Below are 16,431 nucleotides of genomic sequence, written 5' to 3' on the forward strand. Positions count from 1 at the left end.
TGATAACTCACTCACTATCATGAGAACAGCAGCAAAGGGATGTTGCTAACCCATTCATGAAGGACCACCCTCATGATCTGGCCACCTCCCACCAGGCTCCACCTTCAACATTGGGGATTACAATTCGACATATCAGTGTGGTAGAGTGCCTTGTCCTCAATTCTTCACCCCTCCCTGTTTCCCATTGCCATGTGGGTTTGCAGTTCCTCCTCCTAGAGGCAGAATATTGCCTCATCCCACTGAGATTGGACTTGGCCACATAACTTGCTTTGACCAATTGGATGTTATTAGATATGATGTGAGCAAAAGCTTTACATGTGCTTCAGAATTGAGCCTGTGCTCTTGTGCTTCAGCTATTGCCATGAAAAGAACACAATCCAGCTAGTCCACAGCTCCAAAGTGGTTTAGAGAGACATGGAGATGGCATGGGTTCAGCCTGCAGTTTGAAATCTGGCCTAGCTAAGCCTAACCTAGATCAGCCAATTGATGGGTAACCTACTGGTACCTAGGTAAGACTCATTGGTTGTTGTTTTAGGCCACGCCACTCTATTTTGGAATGGCATATTGCAGCGATGGCTGACTGATACATTCTGCCTCTGTACTTGTCATAGACACCTCCCCTCATCCACATCCCCACTGTTACTGCTACATTACTTTTCAGCGGTACCAGCAGCACTAGCAGGACTTACAGCCCTAGGTGCTAAGGTCACTCCTTGCCATAGGGCTGGGTTCCTGAGGGGCATGCTCAGGCCTTGGGAGAGAGGGAGATGGGTCCTTTTCCTATCTTGCACCATGCTGCAACTGCCCCCTCTCGCAATCTTCCCAGGAGAGACCTAGCGTCTGCATATAGCCAGTTTTCTGAAGATGAGCCTGCAGATATAGCCACCCCCCTCACCCCGTCTGTAGGTGTGGCATCTCCCTAGCTGGTTATAGACATGGATATTTGCAACTTGAATTGAACTAGCCAATTTAAATTGACTTCCATCCTTTCTACCTCTCTAACTGCCCACACCCAGGCCTTTGCTTCTAGCAATATTGAGGGGAATGGCATTATGGCAGAGAAGCTTTTTGGAGACACAAAAGGGGACAGCCAATCTAAATTCCTGTGACTTCGGTAATTAGCAGCCAGCCAGGGTGGCCACCAGTGGTTTTCTCTGAGTGGTAGAATTATGGAGGTTTTAAAAACAGTTCTTTGTTCTGCGGATTTTCTAAGTCCTCCAAATTGGATATTTTTCTTGAATCTGAGAAACAATAAATGTTAATAAAAACCAATGAAACAGCCCCACTGCTTTGAGTGAAGCCCTGAGGGCTGGGACGAGTTGGGAGGCAGGCAGGGTGGCTGTGACAGTAGATGAAACCATAGCCAGGGGAGTCAGCACCCAGCGCCTCTTGCAGCAGCAGCCCACCACTGTGGAGTTCACCTCGTCACTTGGTGCTGGCCTCCCCTGAGGGTCAGGGCTTCTAACCTTAGCTGGGCAGCTTGCAAAGAAGGTATGGGGGATACCTGAGGACTCAGTGAGGGAGTAGGACCAAATCAGACTAAATGCATCAGCACTGTAGGGGTTCCTTGCTTTGTGTGGTAAATGGATTTCTGAAAAATCATGCGAGTTACAATTCTAAATCTAAAACCATTTTACATGTGCCTGGGGAGTTTCCTGAATAAAAGGATCCTATTGTGAAGCCTTGAGTTAAGTGAATAGTCCTTCTCCATTTTGTCTTTGGCATAAATCTGGATTTTCACTTAGAGTTTTTTGGGTTTCCATGAAAAGGCAGATGATAGGAGTTCTGGAAAAGCGTATCGTGGAACTTCTGCTTAGGGTTTATGGCCAGTGGCATCATCTCTAATTGGATTATGGCTCCTGTTTAAGTCCCAGTCCTGGACCTAACATGCTATGTCCTTTGCATGTCCTGCCTGGAATGCTCTCCACCTAGATATGCCTATGGCTCCCTCCCTCTCATCCTTAAGGCTTGTGCTCAGATGCCACTCATCTTCTTAGTGAAACCTTGCACATCATCCTATTTAAAATTGTAATTCTCCAGTACCCTCTTGCCCTTTTGCCTGCTTAGTTTTCCCCATGGTACTTATTACTACTCGTTGTACTGTAGGCACACCTGGTTTTATTGTGATTCATTTTATTGCACTTCACAGATACAGTGTTTATTACAAACTGAAGGTTTGTGGCAACTCTGAGTGGAGCAAGTCTATCAGCATCATTTTTCCAACAGCATGTGCTCACGCTGTGGCTCTGTATCATATTTTGGTAATTCTCACATTTCAAACTTTATCATTATTATTATATCTGTTGTGGTGATCTGTGATCAGTGATCTTTGATGTTACTGTTGTAATTGTTTTGGGACACCATGAACTGTGCTCATATAAGATGATGAACTTAACCCATAAGTGTCATGTGTGTTCTGACTGCTCCACTGATTGTCCATTCTCTCATCTCTCTCTCTCTCTCCTTGGGCCTTCCTATTTCCTCAGAAACAACAATATTAAAATTGGCCAACCAATAATTCTACAATATTCTCTAAGTGTCCAGGTGACAGGCAGAGTCACACAACTTTCACTATAAATCAGAAGCTAGAAATGATTAGTTTTAGGGACGAAGGCATGTAGAAAGCCAAGACTGGCCGAAAGCTAGGCATTTTGTGCCCCTTAGCCAAGTTGTGAATGCAAAGGAAAAGTTCTAGAAGGAAATTAAAAGTGCCACTCCAATGAACGCATGAATGATAAGAAAGCAAAACAGCTCCATTGGTGATATGGAGAAAGTTTGAGTGGTCTGGTTAGAAGATCAAACCAGCCACAGCATTCCCTTAAGCCAAAGCCTAATCCAGAGCAAGACCATAACTCTCTCCAATTCTATCAAGGCTGAGAGAGGTTAGGAAGCTGCATAAGAAAAGTTTGAAGATAACAGAGGTTGGTTCATGAAGTTTAAGGAAAGAAACCATCTCCATAACATAAAAGTGCAAGGTGAAGCAGCAAGTGCTGATGGAGAAGCTGCAGCAAGTTATCTAGAAGACCTAAGACAAATAATGAAGGTGGCTACACTAAAAAGATTTTCAATGTAGTCAAAACAGCCTTGTGTTGGGAGAAGATGCCATCTAGGACTTACATAACTAGAAAGGAGAAGTCAATGTCTGGCTTCAAAGCTTCAAAGGACAGGCCCACTCTCTTTTTAGGGGTTAATGCAGCTGGTGACTTAAAGTTGAATCTAGTGCTGATTTACCATTCCAAAAATCCTAGGGCTCTTAAGAATTATGCTAAATCTTTGACTCATCTTGAGTTAATTTTTGTGTAAGGTGAGAGATAAGGATCCAGTTTCATTCTTCTGCTTGTGGCTTGCCAATTGTCCTAGCACCATTTGTTGAATAGGGTGTCTTTTTCCCACTTTTAAGTTTTTGTTTGCTTTGTCGAAGATCAGTTGACTGTAAGTACTTGGCTTTATTTCTGGGTTGTCTATTCTCTTCCATTGGTCTATGGGCCTGTTTTTATATCAGTACCATGCTGTTTTGGCGACTATGGGCTTATAGTATAGTTTGAAGTTGGGTAATGTAATGCCTCCAGACTTGTTCTTTTTCCTTAGTCTTGCTTTGGCTATGCCAGCTGTTTTTTGATTCCATATAAATTTTAAGGTTGTTTTTTCTAGTTCTGTGAAGAATGGTGGTGGTATTTTGATAGGGATTGCATTGAATTTGTAGATTGCTTTTGGCAGTATGGTCATTTTCACAATATTGATTCCACTCATCCATGGGCATGGGATGTTTCCATTTGTTTGTGTCATCTGTGATTTCTTTCAGCAGTGTTTTGTAGTTTTCTCTGTAGAGGTCTTTCACCTCCTTTGTTAGGTATATTCCTAAGTTTTTTTTTTTCTTTTTTTTTTTCAGCTATTGTAAGAGGGGTTGAGTTCTTGATTTGATTCTCAGCTTGGTCACTGTTTGTGTATAGCAGGGCTACTGATTTGTGTACATTAATCTTGTATCCTGAAACTTTGCTAAATTCATTTACCAGTTCTGGGAGCTTTCTGGATGAGTCTCTAGAGTTTTCTAGGTATATGATCATATATCACCAGCAAACAGCAACAGTAAAGACCTTTACCGATGTGGATGCCCTTGGTTTATTTCTCTTGTTTGATTGCTCTTCCAGTATTATGTTGAATAGAAGTGGTGAAAGTGGGCATCCTTGTCTTGTTCCAGTTCTCAGGGGGAATGCTTTCAACTTTTTTCTGTTCAGTATAATGTTGGCTGTGGGTTTGTCATAGATGGCTTTTCATCACCTTGAGATATGTCCCTTCTATGCCTATTTTGCTGAGGGTTTTAATCATAAAGGAATGTGGGATTTTGTCACACACACACACAAGAATTATGTTAAATATACTCTGCCTATGCTCTATAAAGGGAACAACAAAACCTGGATGACAGCACATCTGTTTACAGCATGGTTTAGTAAATATTTTAAGCCCACTGTTGAGACCTACTGTTCAGAAAAAGAGTCCTTTCAAAATATTACTGCTCATTGACAATGCATCTAGTCATCCAAGAGCTCTGATGAAGATGTACACGGAGATTAATGTCATTTTCATGCCTATTAACACAATATCCATTCTGCAGCCCATGGGTCAAGGAATAATTTTGACTTTCAAGTCTTATTATTTAAGAAATACAATTCATAAGGGTATAGCGGCCATAGATAATGATTCTTCTGATGGATCTGGGTGAAGTATATTAAAAACCTTCTGGAAAGGATTCACCATTCTAGATGCCATTAAGAATATTCATGATTCATGGGAAGAGGTCAAAATATCAACATTAACAGGAATTTGGAAGATGTTCATTCCAACCTTCATGGATGACTTTGAGGGGCTCACGACTTCAGTGCAAGAAGTAACTGAAGATGTGGTGGAAACAGCAAGAGATTTAGCATTAGAAGTGGAATCTAAAGATGTGACTAACTTGTTGCATTCTCATGATAAAACTCTAACAGATGACGAGTTACAAAAGCAAAGAAGGTGATTTCTTGAGATGGAATCCACTTCTGGTGATGATTCTATGAATATTGTTGAAATGAATACAAAGGATTTAGAATGTTAAATATTCTAATTGATATACTTAGTTGATAAAGCAGTAACAGGATTTGAGAGGACTGACTCCAATTTTGAAAGAAGTTCTACTATGAGTAAAATGCTATCAAACAGCATTGCATGCTACAGAGAAATCTTTTGTGAGAGGCAGAGTCAATCGATGTGGCAAACTTTGTTGTATTATTTTCAGAAATTGCCACAGTCACCCCTGCCTTCAGCAACCACCACCCTGATCAGTCAAGGTCCTCCACCAGCGAAAGGATTGCAACTCACTGAGGCTCAGGTGATTGTTAACATTTTTAGCAATAAAGTATTTTTTGGTCAGGCATGGTGGTAATCCCAGCACTTTGGGAGGCTGAGGCAGGCAGATTGCTTGAGGCCAGGAGTTCAAGACCAGCCTGGCCAACATGGCTAAACCCTTGTCTCTACTAAAAATATTTAAAAATTAGCTGAGCATGGTGGTGGGTGCCTATAATCCCAGCTACTCAAGAGGCTGAGGCAAAAGAATGGCTTGAACCTGGTAGGTGGAGGTTACAGTGAGCCAAGATTGTGCCACTGCACTCCAGCCTGGGTGACAGAGCAAGACTCTATCTCAAAATAAATAAAAAAAAAATAAATAAATTTTAAATTAAGGTATGCACATTGTATTTTTATACATAATACTATTGCATACTTAATAGACTACAGGATAGTGTAAACATAACTTTTATATGCACTGGGAAACCAAAAAATTTCTGGGACTTGCTTTATTATGATATTTGCTTTATTGCAGTAGTCCAGAACTGAACCTGCAATATCTGTGAGGTAGGCCTGTATAGGTTTTCCTGATTTTTCTTACAATCTGTGTCTCTCACTGGACTGAAGACTCCATGGGGTCAGGATTTTGGTTTATTTTGATCACTGCTATATCCCTGGTGTCTTCAATAATGTCTGGCACAGAGTCTATGCCCCATTAAATATCTGCTGACTGAATTAAATGTATGACATTAGGTATGTGAATTTTTTTATGTGTGCGTAAAATATAAATGAGCGAAATGGGCAACTGCCCCCTGGGCTGAGTGTTGCGGGGACGGTAGGTGTTGGTGGAGCTGGGACAACCTGCAGAGAGAAGCTCTTCTTTGTCTGATGGGGCAGAACTCCTCAGCACTGGCCAACTCTTGTCACAGGGAATCTGGGCTGTATTGTCAGATTGTAAAGTATTTTTTTAAAGAAAAGCTAGAAAATAAAATTTAAATAAAGTAAAATCACCTGATTTTGTTTTATTTTGTTTCATTTTGGTTTTTTTTGGAAATGGAGTTTCACTCTTGTTGCCCAGGCTGGAGTGCAATGGCACAATCTCGGCTCACTGTAACCTCCACCTCTTGGGTTCAAGTGATTCTCCTGTCTCAGCCTCCCAAGTAGCTGGGATTACAGGTGCCCGCCACCATGCCCGGCTAATTTTTTGTATTTTTAGTAGAAATGTGGTTTTACCATGTTGGCCAGGCTGGTCTTGAACTTCTGACCTTAGGTGATCCATCCGCCTTGGCCTCCCAAAGTGCTGGAATTACAGGCCTTAGCCATGGAACCTGGCCAAATCACCCGATTTTTAAATATTAGTAACCAAGTCATATTTTCACCAAGACCTTGTGTAGGTCAGACAAAAACATCTGTGAGTCAGATGACAGGTGGGTACCCAGGATGAGACCTCTGCAGTAGATATTCCACCTTGAAAATTCTCTTCTGTCCTATTCTAGCCTATTCTAAAATTCTGTACTTCCATTAAATTGTTTCCATATGTCCCACTGTAGTGGGAAGCATATTGACTAATCAAACATAAATCAAATTATGCCTTAAATGGTAAAGACGGGGCCAACTTATTTGTCTCCCTAAACTGACGGGGGTAAATTTGCTCTCTAGAAAACCCAGCCGCCTCTTTAATAGCACAGAGAAAACCGACGTGCAACGTGGACAGATTGGTTCAAGGAGCGAGGTGATGGGACTCCTGTCACATTATTTATCAGGTTTATAGAATGTAGAAGATTTCCTCCATACAAGATAGCGACCCCACTGGGCCCTAGCTCTGTGCTTATTGGGTGGCTTGCAGAAAAATAATCCCTTCTTTTCCACTCGGTCACTCCAAATTTCATTTTGTACATTGCATTTTATTCTCACATCATGGTTTCTGCTGCTTGGCTGCTATTAACAATCCTTAATGCATGTATTTGATAACTTGTGAAATGTCCCAGCAGGTCCACTGGGACCTGTAAAGGACTGTGATGAAACCATGGCTGAAACAAACAGGAAAATGTCCAACAAATGGAATTGCTCTGATGACCACCAATCCCAAGGCCACCGTGATGAATGACGCTCTTTTGCCAATTACATGGGCTGTAATTGGACCCCTTCCTGCTGCAGAACAAGTTATTTTATGACTGTAATATGGTGTATGATATGGAAATATGGGCCTTGGGACGCATCGGGAACTGTAAGTTCCTGGACAGGGTCAGACAATAAGAGGTGAGAAAGAGAGGAGCCAGGAAATGCTGGTATGCACTAATGCAGAGGTAAAAAGAGTGCTGGGGAAAAGAGAGCTAAGAGGCAAGAAACAGCAGTCATCATGGCCGGTGGCAAGAATCGCTCCAGAGGAGCACAAAGAACTCTGGCTGGAGGCTCACAAGACCTCAGTTGAAATATCAGCTCAATTTTTTTTTTTTTTTAAATCAGCTGTGTGTGACTATGGGCAAGTTCCTAAATCTGAGACTCAGTTCCATCATCTGTAACATGGAACTAGTAGAGCCTTCTCTCCCAGGGTTGACATGAAAAGCAAATGAACCAATGCATGTGTGATGCCAGGTGCAGCCTAGAGATCTCAACAGCTCCCCCTCCACCCCAGATCCTGGGCCTCGCAATCTTCAGGTATAAAATGGTAACTGGGATTGAGCCAGACCACGGGTGTAAACTCAAATGCTGACAGGCTTGAGACAGACAACCTTAAGGAGCCAGAGAGAAAACTGCTGCACGCTGCTGACCGCTTCAGGCTGACTGGAGACTGTTAGCCCTGCTGCGTGCTCTGAGTTCTTCAGCACTTACAAGAGAAGCCTCAACCCTGATCTCAAGGTGAGACCTCCTGACTTATAAATGTGGGCACCTAACTCCCCACTCCCTGTTAAAAATGCATTGCCTGGGCCACCAGTGTGTAACAGGCCAAACAAAACTCAGATCTTTCCAGCCCGTGCACCACCATTTTGCAGCCTCTAAACAGAGGATTTAGAAGGATTGTAGAAGGATTGTTTATCAGGGCCTGGGTAAATAACTCTGGGATCAGATGACCATAGGGAATGTAATTTTGACTCAGAACCCAAGCTGTGCTTGGAACTCAACAGAAAAGTCAGAAAACTTTGGTGACCCAAATCTAGGATTCAGAGAGGGTCCATTCTTTGTAGAATATGGGGAGAACCAAAAAAGCCAGACATACATCAAATAAGTGGTTTTTATACCCCCAACCAATTGCACCAGAATCTCTTGTGGTGATGCTGGGGTATTGGTATTTTTAAAGGCTCCCCAGGCCGGGCGTGGTGGCTCATGCCTGTAATCCCAGCACTTTGAGAGGCCGAGGCGGGTGGATTACCTGAGGTCAGGAGTTTGAGACCAGCCTGGCCAACATGGTAAAACCCTGTCTCTACTAAAAAACTACAAAAAAAAAAAAAAAATTAGTTGGGCATAGTGGTGGGCACCTGTAATCCCAGCTACTCAGGAAGCTGAAGCAGGAGAATCGCTTGAACCCAGGAGGCGGAGGTTGCAGTGAGCCGAGATTGTGCCATCGCACTCCAGCCTGGGTGACAGAGTGAGACTCCATCTCAAAAAATAAAAGGCTCCCCAAAAGTTCCTTGGGAGACTGAATGATGCAGCCATGATTGTGACAACCACTATAACATTTTGAAAAGGTAATCTGGGCTTACATGGAATCATAATTCTAATTTATCTTGAAATATATATTCTGTGAAATAAACAAGGAAATTTGTTTTCCAAGAACTTTTTATTTTGTTCTGTAGTCTCATCCCTCAAATTGCAGAATAATAAAAATACCTGCCCTCTCCACCTAACTCATCAACATCTTCACCTGCATAAATAAATTAACATACGTGTACCTATAAGATCAGTATGTACAATAGAAAGTTTTGTTGCTGTTGCTGCTAGAGAATTGCATTTACGTTGGCTATCAATTTTTAACTATGGAGAGTTGCAAGTACATTGAGTGGTAAATTAAACCTGGCCACACGTTATTTGAAGCTCCTTTCCTGAAGGGCTGGAGGCTGTTTCCACACTCATGGAAGTTGGGCTAGGCTTGTGACTTGCTTTGACCAATAGAGTGTGATGAAAGTGATGTGTGACTTCAGAGCTCAGGCTTCAGGGGACTTTGCAGCCTCCATTCTCACGTTCTTGGAACCCAGCTGCCATGGGTGGAAGCTGTGCTATCCTGCTGGAGTGGCCAGAGAGGAGATGCAAGTTGCTCTCATGGACAGCCCAGCTGTCAGACTCATGAGCAAGGCTGTCTGGGACCATCCAGCCACCAGCTGACTTGCCAACTGAGATCTGCCAACAGATTGCAAATGTAAAGTCGGCCTGACTGACACCATATGGAGAAGAGATGGGCTGTCTCAGCTGAGCCCAGTCCAAATTATTGACCCCCAAAATTGCGAGCAAATAAATAATGGTCATTTTAAACCACTCCATTTCAAGGGTGGTTTATCACACAGCAAAAGATCACTGATACACCTTGCCTATCTTTTAGGCATTTCTTTAATCATAGGGAAACTCTTAGAAAGTTGAGCAAATACTCATTCATTAATATCTGGGAGGCCCAGAAGTTAGCGCAATATTTCAAAAGGAATACTTACTGTTTGGATCTATTTATGCTTTGAATAATGGATAGGCATCTGAAGGAGGGAAGGGAGGTGCTGAGGTCTGGGGAGGATTTAGGAATCTCTGGATAGAATTGGATAGTGCTGGCTGGGTGTGGTGGCTTATGCCTGTAATCCCAGCACCTTGGGAGGCCGAGGTGGGGGGGTCCTTTGAGGCCAGGAGTTTAAGACCAGCCTGGACAACATAGTGAGACCCTGTCTCTATAAAAATTAAAATAAAAATTGCTGGGTGTGGTGGCACACGCCTGTAGTTCCAGTGACTTGGGAGGCTGAGGTGGGAAGATTGCTTGAGCCCAGGAGTTCAAAGCTGCAGTGAGCCATGATCGCACCACTGCATTCCAGTCTGGGTGATACAGAGAGACCCTGTCTTTTTTTTTTTTAAAGGAAGAATTAGATAGTGCCCTTTAGTCCATTTGGATGACTATAACAAAATACCATCGGCTGAGTGGCTTATAAACAACAAAAATTTATTTCTGATAGTTCTGGAGGCTGGAATGTCCAATATCAAGACACCAGTGGATTCTATATCTGGTGAGGGTCAACTTTACGGTTAATAGATGGTGTCTTCTCACTGCATCCTCACATGGCAGAAGGAGCAAGGGACCTTGCTAAGGCCTCTTACAAGGGCACTAATCCAATTCATGAAGACTCTTTATGGCCTAATCACCTCCTAAAGTTGCCATTTACTATTACCATCAATTTGGGGGTCAGGATTTTAATATATATTGAAATATATATTTCTATATATATAAAATATATATAAAAATATATTTCATATATATAAAATATATATAAAAATATATTTCACATATATAAAATATATATAAAAATATATTTCATATATAAAATATATATATAAATATATTTCATATATATAAAATATATATAAATATATATTCTATATATAAAAAATATATATAAAATATATATTCTATATATAAAAAAATATATAAAAAATATATAAAATATATATTCTATATATAAAAATATACATTTTATATATAAAATATATATCATATATATAAAATATATATAAAATATATATAAAATATCTATTCTATATATATAAAATATACATAAAATATCTATTCTATATATAGAATAGATATAAAATATCTATTCTATATATAGAATAGATATAAAATATCTATTCTATATATATAGAATAGATATAAAATATCTATTCTACATATATGAAATATATATGAAATATATAAAATATATATGAAATATATATTCTATATATAAATATATATAAATATATATTCATATATATAAAATATATATGAATATATATCTATATATAGAATATATATAAATATATATTTTATATATATAAAATATATAAGTATATATTTTATATATATATAGAAAATATATTTATATATAAATATATATTTATATATATAAAATATCTATAAATATATTTTCTATATATATGAAATATATATATATAAAATATGTATAAATATACATTCTATATATAATATATAAATATATATTATATATACTATATATAGAATATATATTGTATATATGAAATATATATACTATATGTAGAATATATATTGTATATATGAAATATATATACTATATATTTCATATATAAATATATATAAAATATATATACTATATATTTCATATATAAATATATATGAAATATATATTAATATATATGAAATATATATTAATATATATGAAATATATATTAATATTTCATATATAAAATATATATGAAATATATATTTCATATATAAAATATATATGAAATATATATTTCATATATAAAATATATATGAAATATATATTTCATATATAAAATATATATGAAATATATATTTCATATATAAAATATATATGAAATATATATTTCATATATAAAAATATATAAAATATATATTTCATATATAAAAATATATAAAATATATATTTCATATATAAAAAATATATAAAATATATATTTCATATATAAAAAATATATAAAGTATATATTTCATATATAAAAAATATATAAAGTATATATTTCATATATAAAATATATGAAATATATATAAAATATATATTTCATACATATAAAATATATATTTCATATATAATATATATTTCATATATATAATATATATAATATATATTTCATAGATAATATATATATTTCATAGATAATATATATATTTCATATATATAATATATATTTCATAGATAATATATATATTTCATATATAATATATATTTCATAGATAATACATATATTTCATATATAATATATATTTCATATATATAAAATATATATTTCATATATAATATATATATTTCATATATATAATATATATTTCATATATATAATATATATTTCATATATATAATATATATTTCATATATATAAAATATATATTTCATATATATAATATATATTTCATATATATAAAATATATATTTCATATATAATATATATATTTCATATATATAAAATATATATTTCATATATAATATATATATTTCATATATATAATATATATTTCATATATAATATATATATTTCATATATATAATATATATTTCATATATAATATATATATTTCATATATATAATATATATTTCATATATAATATATATATTTCATATATATAATATATATTTCATATATAATATATATATTTCATATATAATATATATTTCATATATAATATATATATTTCATATATATAATATATAGTTCATATATAATATATATATTTCATATATATAATATATAGTTCATATATAATATATATATTTCATATATATAATATATATTTCATATATAATATATATATTTCATATATATAATATATATTTCATATATATAATATATATTTCATATATAATATATATATTTCATATATATAATATATATTTCATATATAATATATATATTTCATATATATAATATATATTTCATATATAATATATATATTTCATATATATAATATATATTTCATATATAATATATATATTTCATATATATAATATATATTTCATATATAATATATATATTTCATATATATAATATATATTTCATATATAATATATATATTTCATATATATAATATATATTTCATATATAATATATATATTTCATATATATAATATATATTTCATATATAATATATATATTTCATATATATAATATATATTTCATATATAATATATATATTTCATATATATAATATATATTTCATATATAATATATATTTCATATATAATATATATATTTCATATATATAATATATATTTCATATATAATATATATATTTCATATATATAATATATATTTCATATATAATATATATATTTCGTATATATAATATATATTTCATATATAATATATATATTTCGTATATATAATATATATTTCATATATAATATATATATTTCGTATATATAATATATATTTCATATATAATATATATATTTCATATATAATATATATATTTCATATATAATATATATTTCATATATAATATATATATTTCATATATATAATATATATTTCATATATATAATATATATTTCATATATAATATATATATTTCATATATATAATATATATTTCATATATATAATATATATTTCATATATATAATATATATTTCATATATAATATATATATTTCATATATAATATATATATTTCATATATATAATATATATTTCATATATAATATATATATTTCATATATAATATATATTTCATATATAATATATATATTTCATATATAATATATATTTCATATATAATATATATATTTCATATATAATATATATTTCATATATAATATATATATTTCATATATATAATATATATTTCATATATAATATATATTTCATATATATAATATATATTTCATATATTATATATATTTCATATATAATATATATATTTCATATATATAATATATATTTCATATATTATATATATTTCATATATAATATATATATTTCATATATTATATATATTTCATATATAATATATATATTTCATATATTATATATATTTCATATATAATATATATATTTCATATATAATATATATATTTCATATATAATATATATATTTCATATATAATATATATATTTCATATATAATATATATTTCATATATAATATATATATTTCATATATATAATATATATTTCATATATAATATATATTTCATATATAAGATATATATTTCATATATAATATATATTTCATATATAAGATATATATTTCATATATAAGATATATTTCATATATAATATATATTTCATATATAATATATATATTTCATATATAATATATATATTTCATATATAATATATATATTTCATATATAATATATATTTCATATATAATATATATATTTCATATATAATATATATTTCATATATAATATATATTTCATATATATAAAATATATTTCATATATTATATATATTTCATATATAAAATATATTTCATATATAATATATATATTTCATATATATAAAATATATTTCATATATAATATATATATTCATATATATAAAATATATATAAATATATATTTTATATATATGAATATATATATCATATATAATAGATATAAAATATATATTTCACATATGTGAAATATATATTTCTATATATAATATATAAAAATATATATAATATATATAAAATAGATATATTATATATATATATAAAATATACATATTTCAATATTTGGGTTCCCCAAATGGGAAGGTGGTGGGAAAGAAGGTTGTACTTTCATGTGGCTCTATTTATAAGAGAATAAAATTTTTCCTAGGAGTTTCTTAGTAAACTTTTTCTTATGCTTCATTGACTAAAGTGAGATTACTTGGCCACCCTACTGCACAGGAGGGTGGGAAAGTAGCCATGTGTTGTTTCCAGTCCCTGTTGTGAGAGAGGGGCTCTGCCTTAAGAAAAAAAGGTTAAAGATGGCTGTTAAAAAGCAACACACAGAGGCGGAGCTGGCCTTTGCCCTCTTCCAGAGGACAAGTGCAGAAAGGAATGAGTGCCTTAGGATTCCAAGGTTGTGTGGTCAAGCCAGGGGTCTATTTGGGTTGCATAACAAACATCATATACAGAATACATAAATATGTCCCCGAATTATCCAAGATCTTAGATCTGTGAAAAGTGACTTAAAAAGGAGAAATATTTCAATGTTCTGACAAGACATCAAGACAGATATTTCATAGCTATTTGCCTTTTGTATGAAGTGCTTATTGTGAATTTACTCTAACCATAACACAGAAACTTTTTGCTGTTATAGTGAACAGACATTGGGCATTTGCAGAACTGGCTGACTACATTAGCAGAATGGAAGGTGGTTGTGATGGTCTGAGTGGAAAATTCCCATTAATCCATTGTGTCTTGGTGGCAGGAAGTCTGAGACAAAGGAGCTTTCTCTGTGGATGCTTTGGGAGGTTGGGTCAAAACCAAGATGGTGCCCAAAGTAATCTCTACACCTTAAACTGTTAGAGAGGAACATCATTCTCTGCATCTTTCAAAATAATGCCTGCTTCATGTTACCTGTTAGCAGAGTTGAGAGCGGATTTGGAGCCTGAGGGAGGCAGGTAATTGTTGGATTCCTCATTTCTATCAGACTCACTTTAGGCTACCAAGGTGGTAGTGGTTTCCAAGGCTGGCTTGAGACTTGACCTTTTCAAACCAACTCTTCTAATTTGCTTCAGACTATTTCTCTGTTCTTCTAAAAAGCAATTTGGTAAAGCTTCACAAATCACCTATTAAATTTGAGTTTTGTTTTGTTTTGTTTTTTTACCTATGGTAATTTGTTGACTTTTTTCTTTCCTTCTCCTTTTTTTGGGGGGTGGGGAGGTGCTGGGATGGAGTTTCACTCTGTAGCCCAAGCTGGAGTGCAGTGGTGCGATCTTGGCTCACTGCAACCTCTGCCTCCCACATTCAAGCGATTCTCGTGCCTCATCTTCCTGAGTAGCTGGGATTACAGACACTAATCTTCTGGATTTACTTGACTCTTTGGACTCTTCTTGACTGCTTTGTATGTGACACTCAGTATCTGGAGTTGTTCTAACGGTTTCCCCAGATAGCATGTAGCTAAGGATCCAAATGTCCAGTCCTGAGGGACATTAGCAGCTCCCTGAAGTCTGACTGGGAGCTGCAACCTTAACTACTTTGACCATGCAGTGGCCAATTCAATAGTTTGCTTTAAAAAAATTCTTTCTTCTTAAACTTTAAGAGATATGGACTAGTAAGAAAGTAAAATATAAATAATTTATAATTGTTATCAGAGATAACTCTCCTTTCCATGAATATCCTATTCTTTTTGGGGAAATAGTATATGTATATACTATACATATATATGCATAAATATTATATATGTATAATTTCCCCTCAAAAAGATATATATGGGAATTTATTATATATACAGTATTTACAAAATGGAATC

At 33.4% G+C, this 16,431-nt stretch overlaps 1 pseudogene; it reads left to right on the forward strand.

The window, feature by feature from the left end:
• Positions 1-2,531: 2,531 nt before the first annotated feature.
• LOC129143269 (tigger transposable element-derived protein 1-like) lies at positions 2,532-9,639 on the forward strand (annotated as a pseudogene).
• The last annotated feature ends 6,792 nt before the right edge of the window (positions 9,640-16,431 follow it).

Source organism: Pan troglodytes, chromosome 13, assembly GCF_028858775.2.
Source record: "Pan troglodytes isolate AG18354 chromosome 13, NHGRI_mPanTro3-v2.0_pri, whole genome shotgun sequence".
Lineage (NCBI taxonomy): Eukaryota > Metazoa > Chordata > Mammalia > Primates > Hominidae > Pan > Pan troglodytes.